This window comes from Pseudophryne corroboree, chromosome 11 (genome assembly GCF_028390025.1).
Source record: "Pseudophryne corroboree isolate aPseCor3 chromosome 11, aPseCor3.hap2, whole genome shotgun sequence".
NCBI lineage: Eukaryota > Metazoa > Chordata > Amphibia > Anura > Myobatrachidae > Pseudophryne > Pseudophryne corroboree.
The window spans coordinates 290379700-290406974 of NC_086454.1; positions in this window are offsets into that span (position 1 = coordinate 290379700).

Below are 27275 nucleotides of genomic sequence, written 5' to 3' on the forward strand. Positions count from 1 at the left end.
ACTAACCAGCGCCATTTTCTCTTCACAGCTTCGCTGAGAGGAAGCTCCCCAGGCTCTCCCCTGCAGTATCAAGGTAGAAAAAGGGTAAAAAGAGATGGGGGGCACATAAATTTAGGCGCAAATTATCATAAACAGCAGCTACTGGGTAAACACTAAGTTACTGTGTAATCCCTGGGTTATATAGCGCTGGGGTGTGTGCTGGCATACTCTCTCTCTGTCTCCCCAAAAGGCCTTGTGGGGTCCTGTCCTCAATTAGAGCATTCCCTGTGTGTGTGCGGTGTGTCGGTACGTTTGTGTCGACATGTTTGACGAGGACGGTTACGTGGAGGCAGAACAAGTGCAAGTGAATGTGGTGACGGCGCCAACACCTGATTGGATGGATATGTGGAAGGTGTTAAATGATAACGTGAGCTCCTTGCATAAAAGGTTGGATAATCAGTCAGGGTCTCAACCCGTGTCTGATTCTACAGCTCAGAGGCCGTCAGGGTCTCAAAAGCGCCCACTATCCCAGTTGGTTGACACAGATGTCGACACGGATTCTGACTCCAGTGTCGATGATGATGAGGCAAAGTTGCAGCCTAAAATGACTAAAGCCATCCGATACATGATTATAGCAATGAAGGATGTATTGCACATATCGGAGGAAAACCCTGTCCCTGACGAGGGTTTATATGTTTGGGGAGAAAAAGCAAGAAGTGACTTTTCACCCTTCACATGAATTAAATGAGTTATGTGAAAAAGCGTGGGATTCCCCTGACAGGAAAGTACTGATTTCCAAAAGATTACTTATGGCGTATCCTTTCCCGCCAACGGATAGGTTACGCTGGGAATCCTCCCCTAGGGTAGACAAAGCGTTGACGCGCTTATCTGAGAAGGTGGCCCTGCCGTCACAGGATACGGCCGCCCTAAAGGATCCTGCGGATAGGAAGCAGGAAGGTATCCTTAAGTCCATTTATACACATTCTGGTACTCTTCTGAGGCCAGCAATTGCTGCGGCCTGGATGTGTAGTGCTGTAGCAGCATGGACAGATACTCTGTCTGAGGAGATAGATACCCTGGACAGGGAGACTATTTTACTGACCCTAGGACATATCAAATACGCTGTCCTATATATGCGGGATGCCCAGAGGGATATTTGCCTGCTGGGCTCTAGAATAAACGCAATGTCGATTTCTGCCAGAAGGGTCTTATGGACTCGGCAATGGACAGGTGATGCCGACTCTAAAAAACACATGGAGGTGTTGCCTTATAAGGGTGAGGAATTGTTGGGGGACGGTCTCTCTGACCTAGTTTCCACAGCTATGGCTGGGAAGTCAAATGTTTTGCCATATATTCCCTCACAGCCTAAGAAAGCACCGTATTACCAAATGCAGTCCTTTCGATCACAAAGAAGCAAGAAGGTCAGAGGTGCGTCCTTTCTTGCCAGAGGCAGGGGTAGAGGAAAGAAGCTGCACCATACAGCTAATTCCCAGGAACAGAAGTCCTCCCCGGCTTCCACTAAATCCACCGCATGACGCTGGGGCTCCACAGGTGGAGCCAGGAGCGGTGGGGGCGCGTCTCCTAAATTTCAGCCACCAGTGGGTTCGCTCACAGGTGGATCCCTGGGCTATACAGATTGTGTCTCAGGGATACAAGCTGGAATTCGAAGTGATGCCCCCTCACCGTTACCTCAAATCGGCCCTGCCAGCTTCCCCCATGGAACGGGAAGTAGTGTTAGCGGCAATTTACAAGTTATATCTCCAGCAGGTGGTGGTAAAGGTTCCCCTCCTTCAACAGGGAAGGGGATACTATTCCACAATGTTTGTGGTACCGAAACCGGACGGTTCGGTCAGACCCATATTGAATTTAAAGTCCCTGAACATTTATCTGAAAAGATTCAAGTTCAAAATGGAATCGCTCAGAGCGGTCATTGCAAGCCTGGAAGAGGGGGATTTTATGGTGTCTCTGGACATCAAGGATGCGTACTTGCATGTCCCCATTTATCCACCTCATCAGGAGTACCTCAGGTTTGTGGTACAGGACTGTCATTACCAATTCCAGACGTTGCCGTTTGGCCTGTCCACGGCATCGAGAATATTTACCAAGGTGATGGCGGAAATGATGGTGCTCCTTCGGAAGCAAGGGGTTACAATTATCCCATACTTGGACGATCTCCTCATAAAGGCGAGGTCCAGGGAGCGGTTGCTGATCAGCGTAGCACTCTCTCAGGAAGTGTTGCAACAGCACGGGTGGATTCTGAATATTCCAAAGTCGCAGCTGATTCCTACGACGCGTCTGCCCTTCCTGGGCATGATTCTGGACACAAAACAGAAAAAAAAGGTGTTTCTCCCGGAGGAGAAGGCTCAGGAGCTCGTGACTCTGGTCAGAGGCCTCCTAAAACCAAAACAGGTATCGGTGCATCACTGCACGCGAGTCCTGGGAAAGATGGTGGCGTCATACGAAGCCATTCCCTTCGGCAGGTTCCATGCGAGGATCTTTCAGTGGGATCTGTTGGACAAGTGGTCCGGATCGCATCTTCAGATGCATCGGCTGATCACCCTGTCCCCCAGGGCCATGGTGTCTCTTCTGTGGTGGCTGCAAAGTGCTCATCTTCTCGAGGGCCGCAGGTTCGGCATACAGGACTGGGTCCTGGTGACCACGGATGTAAGCATCCGAGGATGGGGGGCAGTCACTCAAGGAAGAAACTTCCAGGGGCTATGGTCAAGTCAGGAGACTTGTCTGCACATCAATATCCTGGAACTAAGGGCCATATACAATGCCCTGAGTCAAGCGGAGCCTCTGCTTCGAAACCAACCAGTGCTGATTCAGTCAGACAACATCACTGCAGTGGCCCATGTAAACCGTCAGGGCGGCACAAGAAGCAGGGTGGCAATGGCAGAAGCCACCAGGATTCTTCGTTGGGCGGAGAATCACGTACTAGCACTGTCCGCAGTGTTCATTCCGGGAGTGGACAACTGGGAAGCAGACTTCCTCAGCAGGCATGACCTCCACCCGGGAGAGTGGGGACTTCATCAAGAAGTCTTCACGCAGATTGCAAATCGATGGGAACTGCCACAGGTGGACATGATGGCGTCCCGTCTAAACAAAAAGCTACAAAGATATTGCGCCAGGTCAAGGGACCCTCAGGCGATAGCTGTGGATGTACTAGTAACACCGTGGGTGTTCCAGTCGGTCTATGTGTTTCCTCCTCTTCCTCTCATACCCAAGGTGCTGAGAATCGTAAGAAAAAGAGGAGTGAGAACAATACTCATTGTTCCGGATTGGCCAAGAAGGACTTGGTACCCGGAACTGCAAGAAATGCTCACAGAGGACCCATGGCCTCTGCCTCTCAGACAGGATCTGTTGCAACAGGGGCCCTGTCTGTTCCAAGACTTACCGCAGCTGCATTTAACGGCATGGCGGTTGAACGCCGGATCCTAGCGGAAAAAGGCATTCCGGATGAAGTTATTCCTACACTGATAAAGGCTAGGAAGGACGTGACAGCAAAGCATTATCACCGTATATGGTGAAAATATGTTGCTTGGTGTGAGGCCAGGAAGGCCCCTACAGAGGAATTCCAGCTGGGTCGATTCCTGCACTTCCTATAGTCAGGAGTGACTATGGGCCTAAAATTAGGGTCCATAAAGGTCCAGATTTCGGCCCTATCCATTTTCTTCCAAAAAGAACTGGCTTCACTGCCTGAGGTTCAGACGTTTGTTAAGGGAGTGCTGCATATTCAGCCCCCTTTTGTGCCACCAGTGGCACCTTGGGATCTTAACGTGGTGTTGAGTTTCCTGAAATCCCACTGGTGTGAGCCACTTAAGACCGTGGAGCTAAAGTATCTCACGTGGAAAGTGGTCATGCTGTTGGCCTTAGCTTCGGCTAGGCGTGTGTCAGAATTGGCGGCTTTGTCATGTAAAAGCCCCTATCTGGTTTTCCATATGGATAGGGCAGAGTTGCGGACTCGTCCGCAATTTCTGCCAAAGGTGGTGTCATCCTTTCATTTGAACCAACCTATTGTGGTGCCTGCGGCTACTGGTGACTTGGAGGATTCCAAGTTGCTTGACGTAGTCTGGGCTTTGAAGATTTATGTGACCAGAACGGCTGGAGTCAGGAAGACTGACTCGCTGTTTGTCCTGTATGCATCCAACAAGCTGGGTGCTCCTGCTTCAAAGCAAACTATTGCTCGCTGGATCTGTGGCACGATTCAGCAGGCTCATTCTGCGGCTGGATTGCCGCATCCAAAATCAGTGAAAGCCCATTCCACAAGAAAGGTGGGCTCTTCTTGGGCGGCTGCCCGAGGGGTCTCGGCATTACAGCTTTGCCGAGCTGCTACTTGGTCGGGTACAAACACATTTGCAAAGTTCTACAAGTTTGATACCCTGGCTGAGGAGGACCTTGAGTTTGCCCATTCGGTGCTGCAGAGTCATCCGCACTCTCCCGCCCGTTTGGGAGCTTCGGTATAATCCCCACGGTCCTTACGGAGTCCCCAGCATCCACTAGGACGTTAGAGAAAATAAGATTTTACTCACCGGTAAATCTATTTCTCGTAGTCCGTAGTGGATGCTGGGCGCCCATCCCAAGTGCGGACTTTCTGCAATACGTGTATATAGTTATGTGGCATCAGTTGAGTGATGCTTGTTTGTTGTTCATACTGTTAACTGGGTAAGTTTATCACGAGTTATACGGTGTGATTGGTGTGGTTGGTATGAGTCTTACCCTGGATTCCAAAATCCTTTCCTTGTAATGTCAGCTCTTCCGGGCACAGTTTCCTTAACTGAGGTCTGGAGGAGGGGCATAGAGGGAGGAGCCAGTGCACACCAGGTAGTACTAAATCTTTCTTTAGAGTGCCCAGTCTCCTGCGGAGCCCGTCTATTCCCCATGGTCCTTACGGAGTCCCCAGCATCCACTACGGACTACGTGAAATAGATTTACCGGTGAGTAAAATCTTATTATGTTACTCCTTACAGTAGTGCCCCTTATTCACATTACATCACACTGAATTGCACCTTATTCACAGTACACCATGCCATATTGCTCTTTATTCACATTAGACCACACAGTAGTGTCCTTTCTATACATAACACCACACAGTAGAGCATCTTATACACACAATGCCACACATTAGTAATGCATTTATACAAATAACACCACACAGTAATGCCCCTTACACATACGGCACACATTATTAATGTCCTTATAGACATAATGCGCCTTAAACATGCCAACCTTTATTAATGCCCTTATACACATATGCCGCACATTATTAATGCCCTTATACACATAATGTCCCTTACACATATGCAGCACATTATTAATGCCCTTATACACATAATGACACACACAGTGCCCTTTACACATTTGCTGCACATTATTATTGCATTTGAATGGTAAATACCAATAATATAATAGGGGTACTCTTTGGAGCTATAGTTTCAAGTCTCCATTTAAGAAATTGTGTGTGTGCAGATACACAAATGCTTTTTATACACGACACGCATAATGCCCCTTACACATATGCCGAAGACTATTGCACAACCAACCCACTCACACGACCGCTAACGCTGCGACCTCTGCCTCTGCTTGGATACAGATGTGTCCTCCTAAATCTTGCCTCAATGCGCCATACAGCAAGAGATGCCTGGCGTGAGTCAGCTGGCAGCTCTGCTAACGTCGGGTGCTTTTTTTTTTTTTTTAATGAAAATGCATCTTCCTTGCTTTGCCATGTGGCTAGGATGCACAAGCGGCTTCTGCTGATTAAAATGATATGCAGCATGTCTATATACTGTGTGCGACTGTGGCTGTGTGCTACACACAGAGTATAGGCATGCCGCATATCATTTTACTGTGTGCGACTGTGGCTGTGTGCTACACACAGAATATAGGCTTGCCGCATATCATTTTAATCGGCAGAAGCTGCTGGTGCCACTAGGCATTTGCCTAGTTTGCATATGCCGAGGGACGGCTCTGCAGCTGATGACAAATATTCGCAACCACTATATAAAAACCAAATAAATCAAAGCCTTAATGTAAAAATAGAACAATATTTAATATGTAGCATAAAAATGTAAATATCGGATGCACCGTATATTAAATATACCTTTCTCGAACGTCCTAGAGGATGTTGGGGACTCCGTAAGGACCATGGGGATAGACGGGCTCCGCAGGAGACATGGGCACTTTAAGAAAGACTTTGACTCTGGGTGTGCACTGGCTCCTCCCTCTATGCCCCTCCTCCAGACCTCAGTTTGATTCTGTGCCCAGTGGAGACTGGGTGCATTTCAGGAGCTCTCCTGAGTTTCCTGTAAAGAAAGCATTTTAGTTAGTTTTTTTTATGTTCAGGGAGCCTGCTGGCAACAGACTCCCTGCATCGAGGGACTGAGGAGAGAGAAACAGACCCACTTCTCTGAGTTTCAGGGCTCTGTTTCTTAGGCTACTGGACACCATTAGCTCCAGAGGGATCGGTACGCAGGTCTCACCCTAGCCGTCCGTCCCAGAGCCGCGCCGCCGTCCTCCTCGCAGAGCCGGAAGAAAGAAGCCGGGTGAGTATTGAGGAAAAGAACATCAGAGGCGGCAGAAGACACCTTGATCTTCATAGAGGTAACGCACAGCACTGCAGCTGTGCGCCATTGCTCCCATTCACCTCACACACCTCGGTCACTGTAAGGGTGCAGGGCGCAGGGGGGGGGGGGGGCGCCCTGGGCAGCAATATAAACCTCTCCTGTGGCATATATAGATATATACATGTACAACTGGGCACTGTACATGTATATAAAGAGCCCCTGCCATGTTATTGAGAAATTTGAGCGGGACAGAAGCCCACCGCCGAGGGGGCGGGGCTTCTCCCTCAGCACTCACCAGCGCCATTTTTCTCCACAGCACCGCTGAGAGGAAGTTCCCCGGACTCTCCCCTGCTTAACACACGGTGAAAGAAGGGTATTAAAGTAGAGGGGGGGCAAATAATTGGCGCATATACATAACAAAAGCAATGTCAGAATGGTATCTGTTTGTGAATCCGGAGTCAGGAAATACTTGGAGGTGTATAAGTAAGCTGGCAAATACCATCCCCTGGCCGGGAATCGAACCCGGGTCTCGGCAAGAAAATGCCGTATCGTGACCACTAGACCACCAAGGGTTTTGGGGTTGGTGAACGGATGATATGAAGAGTGTGATAGTAGTAACCAGGCTAACACTGGGATGATACAGTAATGATGTACAACACTCTCCTTACTATTAGCTGCAGTCCAGTATGGTGGAGTGGCTGACCTTAGCAGTGTGGTAACCAGCTTTCAGACTGGATGGTCACTGTAGCATTGGATCAGGAAGCACTCTTGAGATGACTTGGACTGGATGCAAACTGAACACTGAACAGGATGGTAGTTTGGGAATAACCGGAGTGGATCCAGGGAACTGGAACAGGCTGGAATCTCAGGTGCTAGCTAGCACCAGCAGTCAGGAGCTTGATGAGATTACCTGTGCAGCCAAAGGAAAGGGCTGCACAGGTGTAGAGCTGGATAACGATACTGTGCAGCACTTAGGAAAGAAACTGCACCTGCAGGGAAACGGAATGCAAGGAATCACAGTTAACTTCACTCAGCTAGAGCTGAGCTAGACAATGAACTAGCAAAGACTGAGAGCCAGTAACCGGCACATATACCCCTTGGTTAGTTGGGATAGGCTGAGCTGAATCAGATGGTGCAGAGAGATCATACTGGCTAATGATTGGCTGAACCACAGTCAGGTGATTGGGACTTGGCACAGCAGTACTCTAGGTCAGGCTTTGCTGTAGCTTGTGGCCTACCAGGGCGGGAAATACTGAAGCCTGTATGTCTTGTAAGTGACAGCGGACACGGGTACTTTGTGATGGAGCGAATCTGCATGCATCAGGAGGGGTAAGTGACCCAGCGGCGGGGCAAACTGGACCGGGTTGTGACAGTACCCCCCCCCCCCTTGAAGAGTGGCCTCAGGACATCTCCTTGGTTTTCGTGGGTACTTTGTATGAAAGTTGGAGATGAGACGAGGAGCATTAACATCTTCAGAATGTACCCAGGACCTATCCTCAAGACCATATCCCTTCCAATGGATCAGATATTGGAGTTTCCTATAACAACAACAAGAGTCAATGATGTTTTCGACTTCAAATTCTACCCCTCGCTTAGTTTTAACAAGAGGAGCCTTGGGAAGGGAAGACTGAAACCTGTTGAGTATAAGGGGTTTGAGAAGCGACACATGAAAAGAGTTGGGAATTCGAAGTGATTGTGGAAGTTGTAAATGGTAAGCCACTGGATTGATGACCTTGATGATAGGAAAAGGACCAATAAAGCGAGGTGCAAATTTCATTGATGGTACCCGGAGCCTGATATTGCGTGTGGATAACCAAACTCGATCACCCAACTTGAGGTGAGGAATAGCCCTCCTCCTTCTATCGGCAAAAATCTTGTAACGTACCGAAGATTTTTTAAGTGTGGCATGAACCTCCTTCCAGATGTTTGCAAAATATTGGAGAGTTGCTTTGGTAGCTGGTACATCAAATACTGGGAGAGACTGGAACTCAGGAACACGAGGATGCCGCCCATACACAGTGTAGAAAGGAGTGGTCTCAGAGGAAGTATGATAGGAGTTGTTATGAGCGAATTCAGCCCATGGCAGGAAATCTGTCCAGTCATCCTGCGAGGATGATATATACATAGGGAGGAAAGTCTAAATCCTGATTGACCCTCTCGGTCTGCCCATTAGATTGCAGGTGATATGCCGTGGAGAACTTTAACTTAATCTGTAAAGATGAGCAGAGAGCTCGCCAGAAGCGGGCGACAAATTGGGATCTTCTGTCAGACACAATTTCTGTGGGCAACCCGTGAAGGCGAAATATTTCAGAGATGAAAAGCTGAGAGAGGCGTGGAGCTGATGGCAGTCCAGTCAGAGGTACAAAGTGTGCCATTTTTGAAAAACGGTCAACTACAACCCAGATAGTGGTAAATCCCTTGGAGGATGGGAGATCAGTAATGAAATCCATTGAAATATGGGTCCAAGGTTGTAGTGGTATGGATAATGGTTGCAAGGGACCAACTGGAGACTGACGAGAGACCTTATGCTGAGCGCACTGAGGACAAGATGACACAAATTCCTGAACATCAGAACGTAAGGAAGTCCACCAATAGGATCTTTTAACAAATTCCAAAGTCCTCCTAACTCCCGCATGGCCGGAGAACTTGAAGGCATGGGCCCATAGTAATAGTCGCCTGCGAAGGTCAGGAGTGACATATGTTTTGCCAGGAGGAGGTGTGACCACATCAGTAGAAGCAAATACAGTAGGATTTAGCAGCGGATACTGTTCATCTCCATCTGATTCGCCTTCTGGAACCATAGAGCGGGATAAAGCATCAGCCTTACAGTTACGGGATCCTGGACGGTATAAAATTTTAAAATCAAACCGAGAGAAAAACAGTGCCCACCGGGCTTGCCTGGGTTTGAGACACTGGGCAGTTCTGAGAAAAAGGAGATGCTTGTGGTCTGTGAATACCGAAATTGGAAAGTGAGCTCCCTCCAGCAGATAACGCCATTCCTCAAAGGCTAATTTGATGGCTAGTAGTTCTTTCTCGCCAATGGGGTAGTTCCTCTCAGCAGGCAGAAATTTCTTTGAAAAGAATCCACAGGGATGCAGTTTGTCCTCGAGTCTCTGTGAAAGAACTGCCCCTACTCCTTCTGAGGATGCGTCCACCTCAAGGATGAAGGGCTGAGTAACATCCGGCTGGCTGAGTACCGGAGCTGAAATAAAGGACTGTTTCAGTAACTGAAATGCTGTTTTTGCTTCCGGAGACCACTGTGTTGGATTGGCCCCCTTTCGGTTCAAAGCAGAGATAGGAGCTACTAATGTAGAGAACCCCTTGATAAATTTTCGTTAATAATTGGCAAAGCCAATGACCAGATATTCATAGTGCCCATCTCTCGTGTTAAATGCTGTTTTCCATTCATCACCGTGGCGAATGCGAATCAGATTGTAGGCACCCCTCAAGTCAAGTTTTGTGAAGATAGTAGACCCCTTCACTCTGTCGAAGAGCTCCGTGATTAAAGGCAGAGGATAACGGTTTTTGACAGTGATCTCATTGACCCCTCTGTAGTCAATACAGGGTCGGAGTCCGCCATCTTTTTTTTAACAAAGAAAAACCCTGCACCAGCTGGAGGTGATGAAGGACGGATGAACCCTTTCTTCAGGTTCTCTTGGATGTACTCGGTCATGGACTTCGTCTCTGGTACAGATAATGGATATGTACGACCCCTGGGAGGTGATTTTCCAGGGACCAGGTCTATGGGGCAATCCCATTCTCTATGAGGAGGCAAGGCATCAGCCCCTTGTTTGCTGAAAACGTCAATATATGAGTGGTACTGAGTTGGTAATTTCTCAGCAAGGGTAGTATCAGATGACCGAACAGGTACCACTTGTTTCAAACAGACACTGGAACAGTTCTTACCCCAAGACAAAATGTGCATGGTAGACCACTCAATTAGGGGACTATGTTTCTGAAGCCAGGGAAAACCGAGTACAATGGAATGAGTGGCTTTAGGGATGACCAGAAAATATATTTCTTCAGAATGTAATGCCCCCACCTGGAGTTTAACTGCTGAAGTACACTGGGTGATTGATCCATGGGGGATCAAACTGCCATCCACAGCTGACAGTGACACTGGATGAGCCAGTGTTACAGTGGGTATGTGATGCTTGGCAACAAAACTTTGCGTTATGAAATTTCCAGCAGCACCAGAGTCCAGGAGAACAGACAGAAAGTTACGTTTGTTAGCCACAACAAGAGTCACTGGAATCACGGAGTCTGACTGTTTGGGAGAGGGATGTAATACTCCTAATCTCTTTCCTTCCTGAGGAATCTGGAGCGACCGTTTTCCCGGTCGTTTGGTACAAGAGGAGATCAAATGTCCAGCTTCACCACAATACAAACACAGATTTGTTTGACGTCGCCTCTGACGCTCCTCTGGAGGGAGGCGGGATCTGTCAACTTGCATGGATTCCTCAACAGCAGTGATTTTCTCAGGAGAAGATACTGACGGAACCTTTTAGTGTACTTTTCTCACAGGAACGTTCTCGGAGTCGTAAGTCCACTTTGGTGCACAGGGAAATGAGATCTGCCAACTTGGAAGGATGGTCACGAGTTACCAAGACATCTTTGATTTCTTCTGATAGCCCATGCCAGAATGTAGCTATGAGGGCTTCTTCATTCCACTGTAATTCCGATGCTATCGTCTGGAACTGTACCACATACTGACCCATGGTTTTAGTGCCCTGGCGCAGACGTAAGATGTCTTTAGATGCTGACGTAGATCTTCCGGGCTCGTCAAATATCTTACGGAATGTGGCAATAAAGTCAGTATAGGCAAACAGCAATGGGTCAGAACTCTCCCACAAAGGTGATACCCACTCCAGGGCTGGAACGGATAGCAGGGAGACAATATATGTGTTATGATTCCAGCACTCTGGTCAGAGGAGATCTTATGGCAAGGACCGGAGCACTGGAACGGAATGCTGGGGAAGGGAGCAGGACAGGAAAATAGCCCCTGGTGCCCTAACTCTGTTGTCTCACCCGTGTTGTCAGAAATCCCCTGCGAGACTATGGTTTCTTGAGCCCTTGGCAGCCGCGTTTGAAGGGCGGATTATGTCTGCCCAACTTCGATGCCCCCCGGTCTTAATGAGAGACAAAGGGAAACCTGAGATAGGGTGATAACAAGAGGCCCTCTAACTAAACAACCAGGCCAGGGGCTAAGCAAACTCAAAACTATAATATGTGCGGAGAAACCGCCAGGGAAAAGGACAACCAAAATATCCACTTGTCCAATTCTCCTACCCGGCACCGCCGAGTACCAGAGAGGACTTGTGGAAGCGGAACCCTCCGCAAATGCTCCAAACACAAAATATAAAAGGTAAAGCGGCTGAGCCGCAACACACGGCAGAGCCGCAACTCACGAACACCACTGGATATAAAACGGTGATCAGTCAGGACTCCAGGGAACCAAACGACCTCTTGGGATGAGATGACAACTCCCGAATACCGGACTTCTGAGGACTGGAATGACCGGATACAGCAGGACTGGAAACAGACTCTCAGCAAACAAAGGCAGCATGCAGGAAGCTATTACCGGCGTCTGTGAGAAGCCCTGGGAGTGTATTTAACAAGGAGTCCTCCAATCAGCTGCTAAAGGCTGATTAGAATAAATGCCGTGCAGCTGCCTTGCTGCACGGCCAGAGAGCAGGTGAATATCTTAATTTCCTAAAGCCTAGCAACGGGGAACGCGGTCCGCCAGTGGCGTCCCCGTTGCTAGGGTCCGTGCGGCGAAGCGCGCCCGGCGTCTAGCGTTGCTAGGGAGCCGGCGGCTGTACGCGCACGGCGTCTCTAGTTGCTAGGCGCCGGGCCGCGCAGACAAGCGGACCCCGGCGCCTAACAGTACCCCCCCCTTGAGGAGGGGTCAAGGAACCCCTAAAGCCAGGTTTCTGAGGAAATTCACGAAAAAATGCCCTCTTGAGCCTCGGGGCATGAAGATCCTTATCCAGGACCCAAGACCTTTCCTCCGGACCATAGCCTTTCCAGTGAACTAGAAAATACAGCCGACCCGGGACAATTTGGAATCGAGAACCTTCTCTACCAAGAACTCCTGTTATCCCTGTACATCCACTGGAGATCTACCCTGAGAGATCTTCCGAGGAAATCTACTGGAAGAAACGTATTGTTTCAACAGGGAACAATGAAACGTATTTCCAATCCTGAGAGATCTTGGTAAACGTAACCGAAAGGCAACTGGGTTGACTCTTTTAATAATAAGAAATGGCCCAATAAATTTGGGTCCCAGTCTAGCCGAGGATTGTCGAAGCCTGATGTTGCGAGTCGACAACCACACCCTATCTCCCACCTTAAAAGTGCAAGGACGTCGGAGCCTGTCAGAAAATTTCTTCTCTCGAAAGGCCGCTTTTCTGAGAGCAAGGTGCACCTTTTTCCAAATGGCTCTGAGATGGGAGGTTAAGGTTAGCGAGGAGACTGAGGAATGATGAAAAAAAGAATTAGCTCTGGGGTGAAAACCAAAAACTGAAAAGAATGGAGACTCTTTAGTGGAGGAATGACAAGAATTATTGTAAGCAAATTCAGCCAACGGAAGAAACTCGGACCAATCATTCTGGAGTTTGGCTGAATACAAGCGCAAATATTGTTTCAATGATTGGTTAACTCGTTCGGTTTGCCCGTTGGATTGTGGGTGGTAAGCGGATGTTAACGACAATTTCATCTTCAATGAGGCACAAAAACATTTCCAGAATTGTGCGATGAATTGTGGACCCCGATCAGAAACCATATCAGTAGGCAACCCATGAAGCCTGAATACATGGCGGAGAAACAAAACTGCCAACCCTTGGGCAGAAGGCAATCGGGGAAGAGCAATAAAATGAACCATTTTACTAAAACGGTCCACTACCACCCATATGACTCGGAATCCGGCTGAAAGGGGAAGGTCAACCACAAAATCCATGGAAATATGAGACCACGGCCTGAGAGGAACATTTAAGGGCATAAGTTGCTCGATGGGCAAGGAACGGGGAACCTTATGCTGTGCACAAACCTGACATGAATAAACAAATTCCTTGACGTCTTTAGAAAGACCAGGCCACCATACTGAGCGAGAGACTAACTCCAATGTCTTAGAGACTCCTGGATGCCCTGAAACTTTGTTATCATGGAATTCCGTTAAAACAGTAGCTCTCAAAAACTCAGGGACGTAAAGACGACCAGCAGGAGTAATTCTAGGAGCTTGGTGTTGAAGCTGTTTTAACTGGGTAAATAAATCTTGTGTGAGGCCCGCCCAGATGACTGAAGATGGAAGTATGGGGGTAACAGGATTGTTATTGTGAACCGGAAGAAAGCTACGTGACAGGGCATCAGCCTTAGTATTCTTGGAACCAGGCCTGAAAGTGATTATAAATTTGAAACGCGTAAAAAATAATGCCCAACGTGCCTGCCGGGCATTAAGCCGCTTAGCCGATTCAATGTATTGCAGGTTCTTATGGTCAGTCAATACCGAAATAGTATGTTTTGCTCCCTCCAGCCAATGCCTCCACTCCTCGAAAGCCCACTTTACCGCCAGTAACTCCCGATTACCAACGTCATAGTTGGATTCAGCGGAGGAGAATTTCCTGGACATAAAGGCACAAGGATGTAACTCCAGAGACTCCGGATCCTTTTGAGAAAGGATAGCCCCCACTCCAACCTCCGAGGCATCAACCTCCACCACAAAGGGCAATTCCGGATTAGGATGTCTGAGGACTGGAGCCGAGACAAAGGCTTGTTTCAAGGCCCGGAAGGACAACTCAGCTTCACGCGACCAGTTGGTAGGATCCGCTCCTTTCTTTGTCAGAGCTACAATGGGAGCAACCAGGTCAGAAAAAGAATGAATGAACCTCCTATAATAATTCGCAAACCCTAAAAAGCGCTGAATTGCTTTTAAATTGGTGGGTTGCGCCCAACTAAGGATGGCCTGGAGTTTCTTTGCTTCCATGGAAAATCCCTGAGGGGAAATTATGTACCCTAAAAAAGATACTTCCGTGACATGAAACTCACACTTCTCCAACTTGGCATATAAATGATTCTCACGTAACTTTTGAAGAACCAGACGCACCTGGGTAACATGTTGTTCCATTGATTCAGAAAAAATCAGGATGTCGTCTAAGTAAACGACCACGAATTTCCCTAGGAAGTCACGGAGCACATCGTTAATGAAGTCTTGAAAAACTGCCGGAGCATTGGACAGGCCGAACGGCATCACCAGGTATTCGTAGTGACCCGACTGAGTACTGAAGGCCGTTTTCCACTCATCTCCAGATTTAATTCGGATGAGGTTGTACGCTCCTCTAAGGTCAATTTTAGAAAAAATCACAGCAGAACGTAACTGATCAAAGAGTACAGAAATCAACGGCAAAGGATAGGTGTTTTTAACTGAGATCTTATTCAGGGCTCTAAAATCAATGCAAGGTCTAAGCGAGCCATCCTTTTTCTCCACAAAGAAGAAGCCTGCACTTAAAGGAGATTTTGATGGTCTAATAAATCCTTTCTCAAGGCTCTCCTTTACATAATCATTCATAGCCGCAGTTTCTGGCCCGGATAATGCATATAATCTTCCCTTTGGCAATGCGGCACCAGGAATTAACTCAATAGCACAATCATAAGGCCGATGGGGAGGCAGAATGTCCGCATTGCCTTTGGAGAAAACATCAGCAAACTCCTGGTATTCCACCGGAATGAGTTCTGGAATGATAGCTGCTACTCTGACTGGAAACGTGATACATTCCTTATCACAAAAAGTACCCCATTGTGAAATCTCCCCCGACCGCCAATCAATGGTGGGATTATGAAAGGCCAGCCAAGGGTGACCCAGAACAACTGGAACTGCTGGGCAATGTGTAAGAAAGAACTCGATTTTCTCGGAATGTAGAGCTCCTACTGTAAGTAGTACAGGGGGTGTACGGAGAGAAATAATCCCATTAGACAGCGGACTCCCATCTAAGCCATGCATGGTGACACACCTACCCAAAGGTAACTGAGGAATGCCTAAGGCCTTAGCCCAAGTTAAATCCATAAAGTTTCCTGCAGCTCCACTGTCAACAAAAGCCGACACCGAAGAACTGAGGCTGCCAAAGGAAACTTTAACTGGGACTAAAAGGGAGTTATTCGAGGAGATAAGCTGCAGACCTAGGTGAACCCCCTCACAATTCACCTGGTCAAAGCGTTTCCCGACTTGTTCGGACAATTACGAGCAAAATGTCCCTTACCCCCACAGTACAGACAAAGACCAGAATTTTGCCTTCTGGCTCTTTCTTCAGGAGACAGCCGGGAGAGACCCATCTGCATGGGCTCCTCTACGTCTTCAGGAATGGAATATACACACGGACTTGACCTTACAGGTGCTCCTTTTTCAGCCCTCCGCTCTCTGAGAAGACGATCAATCTTAATAGAAAGCTCCATGAGTTTATCGAGAGTCTCAGGAGCGGGGTACTGAAGGAGACTGTCTTTTATAGACTCTGATAAGCCGAGGCGAAACTGACTGCGCAGGGCTGGGTCATTCCAGCCACAGTCGTTTGACCAACGGCGAAACGCCGTACAATAAACCTCCGCAGGATTTCTACCCTGTCTGAGAGCGCGCAACTGACTTTCAGCGGACGCCTCTCTATCAGGGTCATCATACAAGAGCCCTAAAGACTCAAAAAAAGCGTCAACTGACAACAATGTCGGATCCTCTGCTCTTAAACCAAATGCCCAGGTCTGAGGATCCCCCTGGAGCAAAGAAATAATAATCCCGACCCGCTGAGATTCAGTACCCGAGGAAGTCGGTCTTAAACGAAAATAAAGTTTACAGGATTCTTTAAAATTAAAAAACTCTTTTCTATCACCAGAAAAACGGTCAGGCAAATGCATCTTTGGTTCAGGGACTACCCTTGGGGAAGCTCGCAAAAGATCTTCCTGCGACTTCACCCGAAGAGAAAGATCCTGAACCATCTGAGTAAGTTCTTGAATCTGGCTGACTAAGAGCTGACCAGGATTTGGCCCTAAACCTGTTGGATTCATGAGGCCAATAAACTCTCACAAAAACTGAATGAGAAAAAATTAAACCCCGTTTAATTTTAAGTTTTGGTATGGCCGGTAATAATGTTATGATTCCAGCACTCTGGTCAGAGGAGATCTTATGGCAAGGACCGGAGCACTGGAACGGAATGCTGGGGAAGGGAGCAGGACAGGAAAATAGCCCCTGGCGCCCTAACTCTGTTGTCTCACCCGTGTTGTCAGAAATCCCCTGCGAGACTATGGTTTCTTGAGCCCTTGGCAGCCGCGTTTGAAGGGCGGATTATGTCTGCCCAACTTCGATGCCCCCGGTCTTAATGAGAGACAAAGGGAAACCCGAGACAGGGTGATAACAAGAGGCCCTCTAACTAAACAACCAGGCCAGGGGCTAAGCAAACTCAAAACTATAATATGTGCGGAGAAACCGCCAGGGAAAAGGACAACCAAAATATCCACTTGTCCAATTCTCCTACCCGGCACCGCTGAGTACCAGAGAGGACTTGTGGAAGCGGAACCCTCCGCAAATGCTCCAAACACAAAATATAAAAGGTAAAGCGGCTGAGCCGCAACACACGGCAGAGCCGCAACTCACGAACACCACTGGATATAAAACGGTGATCAGTCAGGACTCCAGGGAACCAAACGACCTCTTGGGATGAGATGACAACTCCCGAATACCGGACTTCTGAGGACTGGAATGACTGGATACAGCAGGACTGGAAACAGACTCTCAGCAAACAAAGGCAGCATGCAGGAAGCTATTACCGGCGTCTGTGAGAAGCCCTGGGAGTGTATTTAACAAGGAGTCCTCCAATCAGCTGCTAAAGGCTGATTAGAATAAATGCCGTGCAGCTGCCTTGCTGCACGGCCAGAGAGCAGGTGAATATCTTAATTTCCTAAAGCCTAGCAACGGGGAACGCGGTCCGCCAGTGGCGTCCCCGTTGCTAGGGTCCGTGCGGCTCAGCGCGCCCGGCGTCTAGCGTTGCTAGGGAGCCGGCGGCTGTACGTGCACGGCGTCTCTAGTTGCTAGGCGCCAGGCCACGCAGACAAGCCTGTCCCAATGTCGCCTGGACCTTCGGGGTCTCAGAAGCGCCCACTATCCCAAATAGTTGACACAGATACCGACACGGATTCAGACTCCAGTGTCGACTACGATGATGCAAAATTACAGCCAAAGGTGGCTAAATGTATTCGATATATGATTATCGCCATAAAAGATGTTTTGCATATCACGGAGGAACCCCCTGTCCCTGACACGAGGGTACACATGTATAAGGGAAAGAAACCTGAGGTCACCTTTCCCTCATCACATGAGCTGAACGAATTATGCGAAAAAGCGCGGGAAACTCCAGACAAAAAACTGCAGCTTCCCAAAAGGATTCTAATAGCGTATCCTTTCCCGTCGCAGGACAGAATCCGGTGGGAATCCTCCCCTAGGGTAGACAAAGCTTTGACGCGCTTATCAAAAAAGATAGCGCTTCCATCCCAAGATACGGCTACCCTCAAGGATCCTGCTGACCGCAAGCAGGAGGTTACCTTGAAGTCCATTTACACACATTCTGGTACGTTACTCAGACCGGCTATTGCGTCGGCCTGGGTTTGTAGTGCTGTAGCAGCATGGACAGATTCCTTATCAGCGGATATTGAGACCCTTGATAAGGATACCATTTTAATGACCCTAGGGCATATAAAAGATGCTGTCTTATATATGAGGGATGCTCAAAGAGATATTAGTTTACTGGGTTCCAGGATAAACGCTATGTCTGTTTCTGCTAGGCGTGTCTTATGGACCCGACAGTGGTCAGGTGATGCCGACTCCAAGAGACATATGGAGTTGTTGCCTTACAAGGGTGAGAAATTGTTTGGAGAGGGCCTCTCAGACCTCGTCTCCACGGCTACGGCAGGTAAATCGAATTTTTTGCCATATATTCCCTCACAATCTAAGAAAGCGCCTCATTATCAAATGCAGTCCTTTCGTTCCAATAAAAGCAAGAGAGTACGTGGATCGTCCTTTCTTGCCAGAGGAAAGGGCAGAGGGAAGAAGCTGCATAACACAGCTAGTTCCCAGGAACAGAAGTCCTCCCCGGCCTCTGCAAAATCCACCGCATGACGCTGGGGCTCCCCTGAGGGAGTCCGCCCCAATGGGGGCACGTCTTCGACTGTTCAGCCACATCTGGGTTCACTCACAGGTGGATCCCTGGGCAATAGAAATTGGGCCCCGAGAATTTTCACCAAGGTAATGGCGGAAATTATGGTGCTCCTGCGCAAACAGGGTGTCACAATTATCCCGTACTTGGACGATCTCCTCATAAAAGCGAGATCACGGGAGAAGTTGCTGAACAGCGTATCACTTTCACTGACTGTGTTACAGCGACACGGCTGGATTATCAATATTCCAAAGTCGCAGCTGAATCCTACAACTCAAGACAAGCAAAAAAAGAACTAATGTTACAGCGCACATGGATTAGAATTTATAAAGATCTTTTTATTAAAAGACACACATAAAAATAAGATAAGCAATTTATACCACCGGCCGGTTAATATTTTACAGTGATCACTTCACATATGAAATGAGTGTAACATATATTGTAACAAGTTACTCTGTATCCACTTAAAATTTCTTTCCAACACCTATTGTAAAAATGTAGCTTATCCGATATCTATTAGAGCTAAATAGTGCACACAGTATTCTTTCCTGTGGAATTATGTGACAGTCACTTTTGGTGCAGAATTGATAAAGATAAGGTTTATTCCTCACTTGAGCTGTAAATTTATGTGCTGTCCCATTTATATAGCCACAGTTCTTTAATAATATGAGCCAATGCTCACTCTAAAAATGTGTCTGGCCAGACAACTATATTGTGCGGTCTCACCACTTCTGTATATGGATTGTTTCACCCAAGGGATCCTCCCCGGCTGCTGGTGCTTTTAACCTTTATCTTGCAGTCATCTCTGGGGGATCGTAGAAAGAGGTGAAGAATTCCAGTTAAGAGCTGTTGGAGCGTTCGTGGTAATCCTACAACTCGTCTGCCCTTCTTGGGCATGATTCTGGACACAGACCAGAAGAGGATTTTTCTTCTGACAGAAAAAGCGCAGGAACTCATGACTCTAGTCATGAACCTGTTGAAGCCAAAACAAGTGTCAATACGTCATTGCACTCAAGTCCTGGGAAAAATGGTGGCGACATCGAAGCCATTCCCTACGGCAGACTCCATGCAAGGACTTTCCAATGGGACCTATTGGACAAATGGTCCGGGTCACATCTGCAAATGCATCAGCGGATCACCCTGTCCCCCAGGGCCAGAGTATCTCTCCTGTGGTGGCTGAAAAGTGCTCACCTTCTAGAGGGCCGCAGGTTCGGCATTCAGGACTGGATCCTGGTGACCACGGACGCGAGCCTCCGATGTTGGGGAGCAGTCACACAGGGAAGACATTTCCAAGGCCTTTGGTCAAGTCAAGAGACTTGTCTTCACATCAACATCCTGGAACTAAGGGCCATAAACAACGCCCTACGTCAAGCGGAGATCTTACTTCGCGATCGACCAGTTCTGATCCAGTCAGACGTCACCACAGTAGCTCATGTAAACCGCCAAGGCGGCACAAGGAGCAGATTGGCAATGGCGGAAGCCACCAGAATTCTTCGCTGGGCGGAGAATCATGTAAGCGCTCTGTCAGCAGTGTTCATTCCGGGAGTGGACAACTGGGAAGCAGACTTCCTCAGCAGACACGACCTGCATCCGGGAGTGTGGAGTCTTCATCAAGAAGTCTTTGCGCAGATTGCAAGTCGGTGGGGACTGCCCCAAATAGACATGATGGCGTCCCGTCTCAACAAAAAGCTACAAAGGTATTGCGCCAGGTCAAGAGACCCTCAGGCGGTAGCTGTGGACGCCCTAGTGACACCGTGGGTGTTCCAGTCGGTCTATGTGTTTCCTCCTCTTCCTCTCATACCCAAGGTGTTGAGGATAATAAGAAAAAGAGGAGTGAGAACAATACTTATTGTTCTGGATTGGCCACGAAGGACCTGGTATCCGGATCTGCAGGAAATGCTCACAGAAGATCCGTGGCCTCTTCCTCTAAGGCAGGACCTGTTACAACAAGGTCCCTGTCTGTTCCAAGACTTACCGCGGCTGTGCTTGACGCCATGGTGGTTGAACGCCGGATCCTAGCGGAAAAAGGTATTCCGAATGAGGTTATTCCTACGTTAATAAAGGCTAGGAAGGACGTGACATCTAAACATTATCACCGAATATGGCGTAAATATGTTTCTTGGTGTGAGGCCAGGAATGCTCCTATGGAAGAATTCCATCTAGGCCGTTTTCTTCACTTCCTACAAACTGGAGTGAATTTGGGCCTAAAATTAGGCTCCATTAAAGTTCAGATTTCGGCCTTATCCATTTTCTTTCAAAAGGAATTGGCCTCTTTACCTGAAGTACAGACTTTTGTGAAGGGAGTACTGCATATTCAGCCTCCTTTTGTACCTCCGGTGGCGCCTTGGGACCTTAACGTGGTGTTAAGTTTCCTTAAGTCACATTGGTTTGAACCACTTAAAACAGTGGAGTTGAAATATCTCACTTGGAAGGTGGTCATGTTGTTAGCCTTGGCTTCGGCTAGGCGAGTTTGGGAATTGGCGGCTTTATCATATAAAAGCCCCTATCTGGTTTTCCATATGGATAGAGCGGAATTGCGGACCCGTCCTCAATTCCTACCTAAGGTGGTCTCATCCTTTCATATGAACCAACCTATTGTCGTGCCTGTGGCTACACGTGACTTGGAGGATTCTGAGTCCCTGGATGTGGTCAGGGCTTTGAAAATTTACGTGGCCAGAACAGCTAGGATCAGAAAAACAGAAGCACTGTTTGTCCTGTATGCAGCCAACAAGGTTGGCGGCCCTGCTTCAAAGCAGACTATTGCTCGCTGGATCTGTAACACGATTCAGCAGGCGCATTCTACGGCAGGATTGCCGTTACCAAAATCGGTTAAGGCCCATTCCACTAGGAAGGTGGGCTCATCTTTGGCGGCTGCCCGAGGGGTCTCGGCACTACAGCTGTGCCGAGCTGCTACTTGGTCGGGGTCAAACACCTTTGCAAAGTTCTATAAGTTTGGTACCCTGGCTGAGGAAGACCTCCTGTTTGCTCAATCGGTGCTGCAGAGTCATCCGCACTCTCCCGCCCGTTTGGGAGCTTTGGTATAATCCCCATGGTCCTTACGGAGTCCCCAGCATCCTCTAGGACGTTAGAGAAAATAAGATTTTAAACCTACCGGTAAATCTTTTTCTCGTAGTCCGTAGTGGATGCTGGGCGCCCGTCCCAAGTGAGGACTACTTCTGCAAGACTTGTATATAGTTATTGCTTACATAAGGGTTATGTTATAGTTTCATCGGTTTTGGACCGATGATATGTTGTTTTTTCATACTGTTAACTAGATAGTATTTCACAAGTTATACGGTGTGATTGGTGTGGCTGGTATGAATCTTGCCCTTGGATTAACTAAAATCCTTTCCTCGTACTGTCCGTCTCCTCTGAGCACAGTTTCTCTAACTGAGGTCTGGAGGAGGGGCATAGAGGGAGGAGCCAGTGCACACCCAGAGTCAAAGTCTTTCTTAAAGTGCCCATGTTTCCTGCGGAGACCGTCTATCCCCATGTTCCTTACGGAGTCCCCAGCATCCTCTACGGACTACGAGAAAAAGATTTACCTGTAGGTTTAAAACCTTATTTTTTGCGCAAATGGTGAAAAGGATCCTTGTTTTCAATAGCATTCAAATGTACAGTTCCATTAAATGTATAACTACATCAAATATTAGAGGTGTTCATTACAGTACATAGAATTTGATGGCAGATAACCACTTGGCTCATCTAGTTTGCCCAGTGTACACACATACACACACACACACATACACACACACACACACACACACACACACACACACACACACACACGTTAACATTTTTTGTGAGCCAATTAACCTACCAGTATATTTGTGGATTGTGTACAGTGATCTTATGCCTTTACATGGTAGCTATATATAATATATGTATAATGTTTAGCATTTTATATGGAAATACAAACAAATATGGTAAAGAACACTAGTACATCTAAACACCCAAAATGTGCATAACATTTGGTGATAATGTGCAGCACCCCATATTGTTCCCAGTGTAAGTTAAGGCCAGTACACACTGCGATCTATCACAGACTGCTCAGCACAGCGTGATATGTGCTGAGCGAGGGAAGGTGACTGGGGGCGCTCATTTCACCCAGCAGGTGAAATGAGTGATGTGCTAGATTGGGCACAATCTAGCACCGGCAATAGTGAAGCGCAGGACCGCGCATCGCTATTGCTGAGGGGGGGGGGGGGGCATACACATGGAGAGATTCGTACTTAACTTCTAAGCAATCTAGTCAGATTACTTATAATTTAAGCATGGATCTCTCCATGTGTACCCCCCTTTAGACAATGAACACAAGTATCTTATAACACCCTTTGTGATTAATGAGTGTATACTCATCCCTTTTGCAATACCCTGTGTCAGAAATGTTATCCTATGATGTCAAAAAAGAAGACATTCTGGGAACAAGGCATATAATTATACTTGAAATTCCAAATGCCGGAACAGGAACTATGCACCTCTCATGCATAGAGGTGAGAAATATTTGGAATTCACTTATGATACCTATGTATAAATATGACTGAGTATCAACTGTTCGATATACTGTATAAGGACAGATATATGAATTCTGATTAGCCATATTATAGGCATACCTTTACCTTCATTTTTATCACTCATACAAAGAGTTAATCAAACCCATTGTGATCACTTCATTGTAGAAATGTATACAGCTCTAAGGTATGAATATTTAGCTCTGTCACACCTAATGATACTGAGATAGAGACACTCAGGAGGAATTTACAGTGTGAGGTTAGCTGTGTGATTACTCAGATTTGTTATTTGATAACAAACAAGAATGACCCTTCAGAGACTCTTACGGTGACCTCTTTTTTTTTATACGGCGCCGACACCTGATTGGATGGATATGTGGAAGGTTTTAAATGATAATGACTCTTATGGTGACCTCTTTTTTTTATACGGCGCCGACACCTGATTGGATGGATATGTGGAAGGTTTTAAATTATAATGTTAATTCCTTGCATAAAAGATTTGACAAGGCTGATGCATTGGTACAGTCAGGGTCTCAACCCGTGCCTGACCCTATGTCGCAGGGACCGTCAGGGTCTCATAAGCGCCCACTATCCCAAATTGTTGACACAGATACCGACATGGATTCTGACTCCAGGGTCGATTACGATGATGCAAAGTTACAGCCAAAATTGGCTAAATCCCTGTCACGATCCGGGTATCTGGACGCCATTACTTACCCATCAGATGCCTCCTAAGGCTGGCTCAGCGCTCCAGGACCGGATCCCATCTGTTATCCTAATGTTCACATTCCTGCATCCTCTCCTGTCTCTCTGAGACGCTGTCACAGTAACGCCTTATTACATCTGGCATGGCGTCTCCCGCGGCCTCCGCCGCCGTCCCTGAGCTTCTGCATGCAGAGTGTCAGAGTGGCGATTACGTCAGCCGCGGCCTCCGCTGTGTCCGCGTGGTTGGATGTGCACTTGTCAGCCTGGCGTCTCCTGTCTCCAGTGGCCGGCGCCGCCATTACTGTTTTCATTACCACATGGATTACAAACCAAACTTCCCTCCAAGTGTCTGCATGGGCGCAGCCATCTTGGATTCTGTCAGCTGATCATTTCCTCCAATCTGTTGTCAGTATTGTTAATCTGCATAATTGCCTAGCCAATCCCTTCCTTGCTGCAGGTATAAATACACTGTGCCTGAGCAAGTGCTTTGGTTGTCAAACCTAGTTCCTGTTTGTCTCTCTCCTGTGATTGTCTTCCAGGTTCCAGCTCCTGTCTCAAGACTTCCACCATAGAGACCCGCACCAGCATTCCACCTGCGGTGTAGCCTGACTCTCCAATCCATTGAGGATTCATCTGTTTCCAGCTACAACATTACCTGCTTCCAGCTCAGCTTCCAGCAGAGTACAGCTTCCCTTAAAGGGCCGGTGTCCTTTCTACACTTTACCACTCTCCACCGGTATTATTATTTCTCCGCTCTCAAGTTCTACATTTCAGTTCATATTTCATCGCTCCCAAGTTCATTTATTATTTAACTGGTTCCAGCCAGTATCCACTCCGTGCTAACAACAGTCTGGTTCCAGCCAGTATCCACAGCAGCTGTTTTACCTTCAGCAACCCAGCTTTTCCTGGAACACCAGCTGGCACAATCCTGGGTTATCTCCATTGCTACAGTCGGGCCTGGTAAGGACTTTCCATCTAGAAGATCATAAGAACTATCTCACACTACCAGTGCCCTGTGGCTCCTGCCATCCTGTAGTACCCAGGAACTGTATTTATTATTTGCTGACTTTTACGTTTTCTTTTACTGCTGCTGTGTTGCGGAGTTGTCATAATAAACATCATTGACTTTTATCCAAGTTGTCGTGGTCACGCCTTCGGGCAGTTATTATTCATGTTACTTACATGTCCAGGGGTCTGATACAACCTCCCAGGTTCCGGTACATCTCAGCCCCTACAACTGAGGCTGCCTCCCGTCAGCTCAGGCCCTCAGTTGTGACAGTAAGCACTGACCTAATGAATCCAGCCGGAGACCAGGATCAAGCGGCCAGGCCGATGCAAGAACTGGCAGCCCGACTAGAACATCAGGAGGCTGCACAGGGCCACATCATCCGCTGTCTCCAGGATCTCTCTACTCGGCTGGATGGGATTCAGACAACTCTCCGTGGATCAGGCGCATCTGGTGCGTCAACCACAGTGACTCCAGCTATAACCCCACCCACCTTACCCATTTCTGCTCCACGTCTTCATCTTCCAACGCCAGCAAAATTTGACGGATCTCCAAGATTCTGCAGGGGATTTCTCAACCAGTGTGAGATTCAGTTTGAGCTACAACCTGGCAATTTTCCCAGTGACCGTACAAAAATTGCCTACATCATCTCTCTTCTCAGTGGCTCCGCCCTTGACTGGGCATCACCGTTATGGGGGAGGTCCGACACCCTGCTATCTTCTTACACTGCATTCGTGTCAACATTCAGGCGCATCTTCGACGAGCCAGGCCGGGTAACCTCAGCTTCATCCGAGATTCTCCGTTTACGCCAGGGGTCACGTACTGTAGGACAATATCTGATACAGTTCCAGATCCTGGCATCCGAACTGGCATGGAACGACGAGGCCCTGTATGCTGCATTCTGGCATGGCTTATCTGAGCTTATTAAAGATGAGTTAGCTACCAGAGACTTACCTTCTAAGTTAGATGAGCTAATCTCACTCTGCACGAAAGTTGATTTACGTTTCAGAGAGAGAGCAACCGAGCGTGGAAGATCATCTGCTCCAAAATCTTCTGCTCCTCCTCCTCGTCAACTGTCACCATCTAAAGATGAGCCCATGCAAATTGGCCGTTCCCGTTTAACTCCTGCTGAGCGCCGAAGACGTCTCTCTGAGTCTCTTTGTCTTTACTGTGCAGCTCCGTCTCACACCATCAATGCCTGTCCCGAACGTCCGGGAAAACTCCAAACCCTAGCTCGCCCAGGAGAGGGCCGGCTAGGAGTAATGATCTCCTCTCCATCTCCTCATGATTGTAATCTCCCAGTCTCGCTTCAAGTTGCTCAACGTTATCGGAACGTCATTGCTCTCCTTGATTCCGGAGCAGCTGGGAACTTTATTACTGAAGCCTATGTTAAACGGTGGTCCCTACCCACCGAGAGACTTCCTTCCTCCTTTTCCTTAACTGCCGTGGATGGCAGTAAAATTTTTGATACTGTTATTGCTCTAAGGACTCTACCAGTTCGTCTGAGAGTGGGAGTTCTTCATTCCGAACTTATTTCACTTTTAGTGATTCCAAGAGCCACACATCCTGTGGTCCTGGGCCTTCCATGGCTCCGTCTTCACAATCCTACAATTGATTGGACGACTACGCAAATCCTGGCATGGGGTTCCTCCTGTGCAGAGACATGTTTGTTTAAAGTATTGCCTGTCTGTTCTTCCTCCCCCAGGTCGTCTGATGTTCCACCTCCTCCATATCAAGATTTCACGGATGTGTTCAGTAAAGCTTCTGCTGATATCCTTCCTCCTCATAGAGAATGGGACTGCCCGATTGATCTCGTTCCAGGGAAGGTTCCACCTCGAGGCCGAACTTATCCGTTGTCTCTGCCTGAGACGCATTCTATGGAGGAATAAATTAAAGAGAACCTAGCAAAGGGGTTCATTCGACCTTCTTCTTCCCCAGCCGGCGCAGGCTTCTTTTTTGTAAAAAAGAAAGATGGTGGTCTGCGGCCGTGCATCGACTACAGAGGTTTGAACGACATTACCATCAAGAACCGTTATCCTTTACCCCTGATTACTGAGCTCTTTGACAGAGTTAGCGGAGCTACCATCTTTACAAAGCTGGACTTGCGAGGTGCATACAATCTCATCCGGATCCGTGAGGGTGACGAGTGGAAGACCGCCTTTAACACCCGTGACGGACATTATGAGTACCTCGTCATGCCCTTCGGATTGAGCAATGCTCCAGCTGTCTTCCAGCATTTTGTCAATGAGATTTTCAGAGACATTCTATACCGTCATGTCGTGGTCTATCTAGACGATATCCTCATTTTTGCCAACGATTTAGAGGA